Source organism: Urocitellus parryii, chromosome 2, assembly GCF_045843805.1.
Source record: "Urocitellus parryii isolate mUroPar1 chromosome 2, mUroPar1.hap1, whole genome shotgun sequence".
NCBI lineage: Eukaryota > Metazoa > Chordata > Mammalia > Rodentia > Sciuridae > Urocitellus > Urocitellus parryii.
This window is the reverse complement of record NC_135532.1, coordinates 86,598,444-86,608,519: the sequence shown is the minus strand read 5'-3', so window position 1 is coordinate 86,608,519 and position 10,076 is coordinate 86,598,444.

Sequence of the window (10,076 nt, the reverse complement as noted above, 5' to 3'; positions counted from 1 at the left end):
GGATATTCACTTAATAAATGCTTGTTGGTGATTTTTGTATGAAGTTTCAGTGGCTCAGTAGTAATGCAAATGAACACAAGGTCCTTTTCCCTTTTAGGGACCATTGGGTTCACACTTAAAATATGGGCTAGCCCTAATGGCTTGGGCACCAGGCAGCCAGAACAGCTGTGAGCCATCTAGGAGTATAGCCCCCAGCTAGACAGAGCTACCACATGTGGCCCTGTGTGCAAAGGCAACCCACTCCATTTGGCCAGAATTTTAAAAGCTTACATTTAAGTGAAAAATAGTGACAGCTATTTACTTCTCAAGGTGCTGTGGCAGATTGGGGGTTAGCCCCATGCAGGGCCTTTGCCCTGTCCTAGAAGCACACAGTTCTCTTCTTTCATAGTGTTGTTAGCACATTACATTTTAAAAAATGTACCTCACAAGATTACCTTGATTTGATCCCTAGTGGTGGCAAAGCACCTTGCTTTCACCTTCACTCACCCTATTCCCCTTTCCACATGGTGATCCCATAGACCTGGCTCAGGCATACTACCAGGGAGACTCAAGAATGACAGCTTCTACTTTGTAATTCTAGATAAGGACAAATGCTTGTTTAGAATAAATAATTGTCCTAGGCTTTGGTTGTAGATAGGAAAAATATGCTAAGGTCCTTCACTTGCTGTGGAGTTGTGCCTATCTGCAGTACTTCCAATAGGTTGCAGGTGCTAGGAACTCAGCTCCAACAAAGGAAAGAATCTTGAGCTGGGGCTGAGATGTGTGAGTTGATGGGAGAATGTTGTAACAAATGATTTTTGTTCATGAATTCTGGGGAAATCAGCCAGCTGCCCACATCACCCTGTGTCTCTGTGTGGATACCTCTTAACTTGGGGCAGCTGTTTATGATACCTGCCTGCACACTGGGTTTTGGTCACATAGATTTTGAAACTGCAAAGTCTTGTGTCTATACCCACTTTCCAAGGCCCTCCTTTGGCTGTGCATTCAAGTCCTCTCTGCTGCACAGCTACTTGGTGTGTTTCTCCTGAGCAGGCCCTACTTGGCTGTCACTATGATTTTTTTTAATATTAGTAACTATTAGTGAATTTCTAAATTTCTCTTTTTTTCCAATGCAGAGACCTACTGTGTTGGCATTACTCTTGATACTTTTACCAGTTTTAGTCTTATTTTGTGTTTATTGTAATAGTTTGCCTTCATTGTTACTGTTGGGTTAGGAGTATTCTGTATAATCAGAAACCTGGATTTAGCAATGCTTCTTTGTTTTCTGGCCATTCTCCTCTCTGGATGGAGGGAGCACCGTCAGCTACTATTCACTTCAGAATTTCTTCTATTTATATCCTACTACAATAAAATTAGTGGCACTTTATTCATAAATATTCATGAGCCTATTAATTACTAGTTGTCTTCCTGTATTTTAAATAAAAAAGTTATTTTTAATTTGTTTTTATGACTAGTGAGAAAGCTTTTGCCCTCTTGTGTTCTATTACCTATAAGAGAATGGAAAATGACTAAAATCCAGTCTAGATTATTTTAGAGTATCTTCAACAAATCTGGTTTGGTCTAAATTTAAATCTTCTAATATGGTATTCCCTACAAAAAACAAAGTGAAGAGTTTGAATTTTCCGTTTCCATTTTTAAAAAGTATTTACCAAAACAAATGGAGAAAATCATTTAATAGTATATTTTATTTCTATAAATTTTACATTTTAAATTATAGTTATAATTTTAAGATTATTTTAAATTCTCCCCAGTTGTATTGCTCCATGTGTGTTAAGTTGAATATCTCATAAGCATTATCCTCATGGCACAGACTCAGGCAGACAGGCTAGAAAGATGCCCGAATCCACATGTCACTGCACAAGCATGATGTGGCTAAACAGCAGGCAAGTGATTTTTGCATTGTTAGCCCCAAACCATATGATTTGGTACACTTATGATTTTCTTTACATAGGATCCTATTAGAAAATTAATGTTTTCATTTCAGTAAATTTTTAGCACATCGAAATCTTTTATGAGCACCAAGTGGCTAGGTTGTAAAAGTTTTGTAATGATTTGCAACTAAAATACATGATACATTTTAATCCGTTACAGACTAGTGGGAATGTATCAGCCAGAGTAGCAAGTAATTTTTGTTTTATGAAGCAGAATATCTATCATCTTGCAGTATTACCAATGCTGTTGTAAATTGAATTTAAAGTGATATTAAAAAGATCCTGTCAAACAATTTTTATCTGTTTGTATATCTTACTATAGATTATGTACAAGTAACATCTAAATAAAATTACACTTTTAACCCTACAAGGTTCTGTTGTATGTTTGACTCTTAGGAGATAGTTGGAAGTTGTATAAGATATTTATGTACCATGTTCATTATCAGATAACAGAAGATTCTACAATGATTCCACTTAAATTTCTGCATAATTTTTGTGTGACTGTAAGTCCAGATTGAATTCTGTGAGTGCCACAAGGAAGCACTAGTATAGTTAGGAGAAGCCATTCTGGGAACAGAAGCAACATGTTCAGAAGTTAAAGGCTGGGGCAACAAGGGTCTTGGCCACATTTGCTCTGATAATAATAATGACTAGTACTCTGTAGTATCCATTGCTTGTGAATATTCATTGCTTTCCCCTTAAAATCTTTTAAGATGGGCATTCTATTTCACATATGAGAAAACTAGGGGACCATGCATGATATGAAACTCAACCTGGGGAAGGAATTTCATGTTGGGAGTAATGAGAATCCAGATTGGGTAGGTATGTTTGGTCTTGTTAGGAAAGACAGACTGGAACTTAATTCTTTGTAACAACTGCCTTGGACTGATGATGCAAGCAGTAGATATGTTTGCCCTAACACACGTCACATGACATTGTTAGTTCTTTGTGTAACCTCCCACCAGACTGTGCTTTGTGTCATTCTTACTTGTCTTGCATCTGAGAGCCCCAGCACAGTGTCCAGTTAACTAGGCAATGAGCAACTCCTTGTTAAGTGATAAGATAATGGATGGATTTCCAAGTTACTTTTTAAACAAAAGGTAAATTGTGTGCAAATTTTAAGAACATGGAGTATTTTACCACATACCTCACATATCCTTACTTTCTCTTTATTTCGGTGTATGGCCCATCAGACTGAGCTCGGTGAAGAAGGCAGAGAACTCTGATTTACTCTGTTCTGTTTATTGCATGCAGTGCCTGGCATTAAATATTAACAAATATTTTTGAGTAATTGTCATTTCTAGAACAAAATCAAAGGCTTCAACAAATATTTGAGGGACTAATAGGAGTTAAAATGCATGAATCTGTAAAAGCACTCAGAAGAGTGCCTGACATCTAGCACACTCAGTGAATGTGAGCTGTTACTATCATCTGCAGGTCACTTGATGGGGAAGAGTGAGCAGGCCAGTCCCTGCTTTTGTGGAGCTTCTTGTCTCATGAGAAGCATAGTCACAAAATTGTGAATGCTCCCTGACTTACAGTGAGGTCATATGCCAGTAAACCCATCATAAATTGAAAATGTCTTAACTTGAAAATGCATTAATTCATCTGAACTACTGTACATCCCAGTTTAGCAACACAGCATGCTATAGGCTATCAGTTCTTGCCTGCTGTGATTGCAAGGCAAGCAAGAAGCTGCAGTCACTGCCATAGCCAGCATCAAGAGAAGGAATTGGACTACATATTACTAGCCTGAAAAAAGATCCAAATACAAATTTTGAACGATGATTTCTACTTAATGAGGATTGTTTTTGCACCAACATAAAGTTAAATTAAAAAAATCTTAAGTTGAAGTATATCATAAGGACATTCCATATTGCCAAATAAATAATGTCGATCACTTTACATGTACTCTAATTGGGAGTGAGGTAGAAAGTGGACTAAGTCTAGTCTGTGGACCAATGGAAGCTAAGACTTAAGAATGAGCAGAAGTTAGGGGCAAAGAGAAGGGAAAGGAGTTTCTCAATAGAGGGATGGCATTTACTTTCCTTAAGGAGGAAAGGACAATGTATGGTGATCATGCAAAAATATTAAAATATGAGTGAGATGGAAGGACCCAGAGGAAGAAGGTACCACAAGAGGGACAGAAACGAGATGGTGGGAACCTCTCCTGCCCCTTAGTTAAGCCAATGAATGCTGCCACAATAATATGTCTACCATAACTAAAATGTACAGAGAATCTATTTATAGCCTGTTGACTTTTCATTAATGTCAATATCTTGATGCTTTAGACAATACTCATATATATAAAGGATCTTAGGTATATTGTGTTCATATATTTAGAAGACATCTTAGTGGTAATCCAGCTGCCTCATATTAAAGATGGGAAAAGGCCATTGCTTGCGTTGCTAGTTGCTCAAAGCTCTTCGGTCTCTTAACTCTTATATTTTCAAACTGGTCCTCCTGTTTCACAGTGGGCCTTCAAGAATTACTTAACATTCTTCTTTACCCAACATTTTATTGTGCAAAAATTGAAACCTACTAGAAAGATGTTCAATAAACTTCCATCTGTTCATATCTATTCATCTCATGTTTTTCTTGGGGGGGGGTGCTTGGGATTGAACTCAGGACCTTGTGCATGTGAGGCAAGCACTCTACCAACTGAGCTATATCCCCAGCCCTATCATCTCATTTTTTATGCATTTCAAGGTAACTTACAGTTTGCTCCTGAACACTTCAGTGTACATATCATTATATTAGAGTTTAATGTTTTTATTTAACGTTTTAGTAAAACATACTTCAGAGTAAAATGAACACATCTTCATATATACCATTCAGTGAATGTTAGCAGTGCATAGTTACATAATGCAAATCCAGATGCACAGTATTACTGTGGCCTCAGCAAATTCCTTCATACCCTTTTGAAGCTGGTTCTCCATTTCCGGTGTCAGGACAACCTACTGAATTTTTTTACTGTAGATTAATTTAGCCTGCTTTAGATTTTCATATGGAGGAAAAAGTGGCATGTACTCTTTTGCATTTGGATGCTTTGGATGATAATGTTTCTGATATTCATGTTTTACTTGTATAAAATAGTTATAATTTTAATCACTTAGTCATGTTCTAGTGTAGGAACACAATGGGTTTATCTGTTCTCTTGGGTAAGATTTATATGAGTCTTTTCTGGACCTCCCTATCATATATCTTGGATAAATATATCATATCATGTAATTGTCACTTTTTTTTCAAAAAAGTGAAATGTGACCATTATGTGAAACTTTCAAAAAAATTGTGCTAGAATTACTTTAAAATGATTTATTACTTCACAATTTTTGGTGCAAGATTAGGATACAAAGAATACTTATAAATACATATTAATGCAGTGGTAATGATTATGATTCCAAATACAGTACTAACAGTGAAATTGCTTGTTGTGTTGGGTGTTATGTTGAGTTTTATAACAACTAGATTTTTTCCCCTGCTATATACTAGTAGTGTTGCTCCACATCTATAAATGTGGTTTGTGTGTTTTGGGGGGAGGGGGGCAGGTCTGCTTGAGGTTCACTGAACTGTAATCTGTAAATCAGTGTGTCTTACATAAAATTTAGGAAATATTTGGACATTTTTAATTCAATTTTGTGTCCCATTCTTTCTGTCTTCTCCTTATATTCTTGTTTCATGTTTGTTAAACCTTTTGATATTGGCTCAAGTACTTGAGGCAATTTCAATTTAATTGTTTTCTCTCTGTTCTGCAGATTGGGTAATTTTTATTAATGTTTCTTTAGGCTCACTGACTATTATCTACAATTTAGTCCTTTTTTTTAATGGTGCTGGGGATTGAACCCAGGGCCTTGTGCATGCAGGGCAAGCTCTCCACCAACTGAACTATATCTCTAGCCCTACAATTTGATCTTAAGCACATCTAGTAAATTTGTTATTTCAAACATTGTTCTTTTTCTACTCTAGGATTTCTTATTGGTTCTTCTTTTTTTTAATAGTTCTCTGCTGAGATTTCCTACTTGTTCATTTATTATAAACTTATTTTCCTTTACATCTTTCAGCACAGGCCAGCTCTTTTAATATTATTGCCTGATAATTCCAACATTTGGTCACTTTTATGTTCAATATGTTTATTGGTTCTTCTCTTGAGTGCATACTTAGTAGTTTGGGGCTATATTTAAAATTTAGATGCATTTTAGAGACTCTGGATTCTGTTATATTCCTTTGAAACATGCTCATTTTTCTTTAAGGAAGTCAGTTAACATGGCCAGAATTAAGCACTGACCTCTTTGTCCTTATACACTCTGCTAGGGATAGCAGCAGAAAGTTTTCAAGTACTTTTAGTCTTAAGCTGCTAGGATTTGGCCTTGGAAGAGTTGTACACAGAACGTTTGGATCCCCCTTATGGTTCTCTTTTCTGAGGTCCTCTATCACTTTATATCTGCTCTAGTCCCTCCAAACTTGGTCCTGTTTATTTTTGGTTGTTTGTTTTATTGTTAGTTTTTAAGCCAGCAAAATGTGGGTTAAGCCAGAAAGACTGAAGATTTTCTATTGAAGCTTAGCCATCTTGCTTGGCAGGATGAGATTTGCCTTCAGTCAAAAAGCAACCCAAATCTGGAAACACACCCAAAGATTTTCCTTCTTCCAAGCATCAACTCCCCTCTAGTGTCTATTTTTACTTCTATTTAATAATACCACCAATAGTTATGAAGTATATTTTCTTCAGTTTATAACTGTAGAGAGTTGATTTGGAATAGATTAGACCTCAGTCCCAGAAAGCTCATTTCATATATACTGTATACAATGTTTACTTTTATATGTAATTTTAAAATGCAGGCTGGTGTTGAATACAAATCATAAAAGATAACTAGCAGTTTAATCTTTCTGCCAGGTGCTCTTGTTTCTGCCAGGACCCCAGATAAAAGCTTTTAAGATCTTTATTAAGTGGAATCCAAGGGTAGCATGGTGTACTGTGAAACACTTGCTGTTTGTATCTCCTTATTTCTGTGAATCAGAATGTTTTCTGAGACATGCAAGTAAAACCATGTATGTTAATAATTAGAGAGTTGAGACATTTTTAAAAGGTGTCAGCTTTAACTCCAGTCTCAATTTTTATGTTCACTGAATAATCATTAATATTTTCACTGAGTGCTATAAATTTAGATTGTATAACATAAGTTATACAAATAAAATACTTCCCTTTTTTCTTTTTTTTTCTTTTGAAACTGTTAGGGGATGGAACTCAGAACCATGCATATTAGGTAGGTGCTCTGACACTGAGCTACACTACCCACACCCCTAAAATACTTAAATTTTCTTATTAGGGTTAATTTGCAAAAAGGGTTCCACTACCTAAAAGCTTGAAAAGCACTATGTGATGTCCTTGCTACATGATTATTTTAGCTTTAGAGTAGAAAGAATTCACATGGTTACAGCACCTCATACTATATAATTTTGTATTCTGAAAAGAGTGCTAACAGGTGTGTCAAAGCTTGAGATGCTATATTTAATTTGGAGTGTATGGGTAACTTGTAGAGGGATCCCAATAGGGACTTCAGTGCTAAAGAGATTTTCCTTCAAAGCATACTCTTCTCCCCCTCCCCCTGCCCCATAGCTGACACCTGTAACATATATTTGCCAAACACAATAGGGCTGTCCTGTGAATATTTGCATAGGTAGCCTTTTAAGTTCCCCACTGAATTTACCCTGTGCACTTGAGATGTGAATAATTAGCTTCAAATACAGCACTATTATTAGCTAGGGGTGGTAGGTTGATAGAAGATTTACCATGAGGAAAAATTAAGAAAATATGCCAGTTGAGAGTGGTACTTACCACAAAGTGACATTTAAAGTATTTAATATTCTAAGATGTGCTTCAGCTGTGCTGGCCTAAAACCAATTCAAATAGAAGCCAAACAGTTTAAGCATATGTTGCATACATGTCCTAAAAGTGTGAATGCCTTTGTCATTACAAGACAGTGCCATTTGTGATGTATGTGACAGTGGCTCAAAATGCACCTTCAACCCTTTGAAAATCCAGATACGAGGATCTTGATCATTCACCCTCAGCTCATTTCAAAGACTTGGGCATTGATTTGGTGCAATTTAGTTTTAGTGAGATGTGTGCCGAGGTCTAGGTCAGAAAGTAACACAGTGAATCACCCTAGACAATTTGCCATCAAGGGCCCCTGGATTGTTCCCCATCTGGGGGCACCCATGTTGTTGACAACCATTCTGTATCAATGCAGTTCACTGTGTTGCATTTGAATGAGGTCACAGCTCTAGCAACCCTGTGTCCCTCTTTTCCCCATTTCTGAGTGGCTCACCATGTCACTCTATAAGCCTCCCTCCACCTGCACATCGCTCATTATACAGGCTCCATCCTCACTCTGGCCAGTGGTCCTTATGGTCTCTGCACATCACCATGGCTCCTGCCATCCTTCATCTCTCCTGAGTTATCAGTGTGTGGCTCTATATTCTCTCCTCCCAAGCCTTCCATTTCTATTCTGGTGCAACTTTGGGAGTACAGAAACCCTAGAAAATAACTAAAGGACCAAACCTTCCCTGAAGTGGTTATAATGTTGTGTTTGAGCTGAGATGCTGCTGAATACCAGGGAAGGAGCCAGGTCCTCTTTGTTGCTAAGCTGAAACTTGAGTTTTCTCCAAGGCTGGTTTCCACAACCCCTACATCAAAATTACCTGGGATATGGGTTAAAATGCAGAATTCTGAGCCCTATCTCAAAACTATTAGTCAAAACCTTGCACATGGGACCTTGGCAGTCACAGTGTATCCAGTACCCCAAAGTGATACTTATTAGGTGCTCTGAAGTTCAAGAGACTCTGCTGTTAAATAATATGAGCCCAAGGGTGCCACCAGTGGTGACCTGAGATGTGGGTCAGATGACTGATGGTGCCACATGGACTTGGGGTTGGTCCAGCATCCCCACTCCCCCTGGGTCCATCAGACTGTCCAGAGCTCGGCTTCCTGCTTGGTAGAAGACAGGGCCTTCCCCACATGGTTGAGCTAATGACTTGTTCATTTTCACCTTCAGACCTCAGGCACAGGGGTGCAGAACTGCCATTCTAATGCCACATCTTGTTTTCCAATTTAATACTTTTTCAAAACAACTCATGCTTCTCATATGTTTTGGGGTTTTTTTGTTTTGTTTTGTTTTGGGGTTTTTTTGTTTTGTTTTTGATGAGTTTTGGCTTCACAAAACACATGGGAGAGTTCATGGTCCTTTTCTTAATTAATTTTGTGCAGCTATTACGAGATACCTGAGATGGGGTATTTATCATGAACAGAAAACGTACTGGCTTACAGTTTTAGGGGCCACAAAGTCCAATATCAGAGTGCAGATATTTGGTGAAGACCTACTTGCTGCATCATCCCATGGTGGAAGGCAGAAGGACAAAGGGATGATGAGAGATTTAAAAAGAGCCTGAACTTTTTGTTTATTATCTTTTGTAATAAACCAGCTCCTACAATAATGAGATCACTGCCATTATGGATAACATGGATAACAGCAATAATCCATTCATTCTGCCCTCATAGCTTACTCACCTCTCAACACTATTCTATTGGAGATTACATTTCCAACACAAGCTCTTTGGGGAATACATTTCAAACCATAGCAGACCTGGAACAGATCATTTAGGAAGCCATTTCATCTCTGGTCATCCTACCTGGGGAAAAGAGTTGTGACCTTTGCCCAAGGGCTGGGCCCATCATGTCAATCACTGGATGGGCCTTCCCTAACTGGAGCATTATTCTCTACTCTATTTCTATCACTGTGGTTCTTGCAGCAGAAATATTGGCTGGTGTGCCTCAGACAGGCAGTTGCAAGTCAGTACCATTTTCCAGTCTCCCAGGGCTTCTCTCATGAACTCCCTGACCACAACACTCTCATGCCTTCTTTGTCTTCTATCCTGGCCCATATTTCCTTCCCCCTGATTTCTTCCCTCTTCTATTCATTTCATGGATCTCCCTCCCCATGCAGTCAGCTCCCGACTGCATGAAAGTTCCCTCTTGCAGCAAGCCGTGGAGATGGGAGAGGCAATGAATAACAGTGGCAGGAACTCCAGCCCTTGGCCCCTACTGGGACAGCAGTATCAAAGGACACATTAAATGAAACAGAGGCCTGC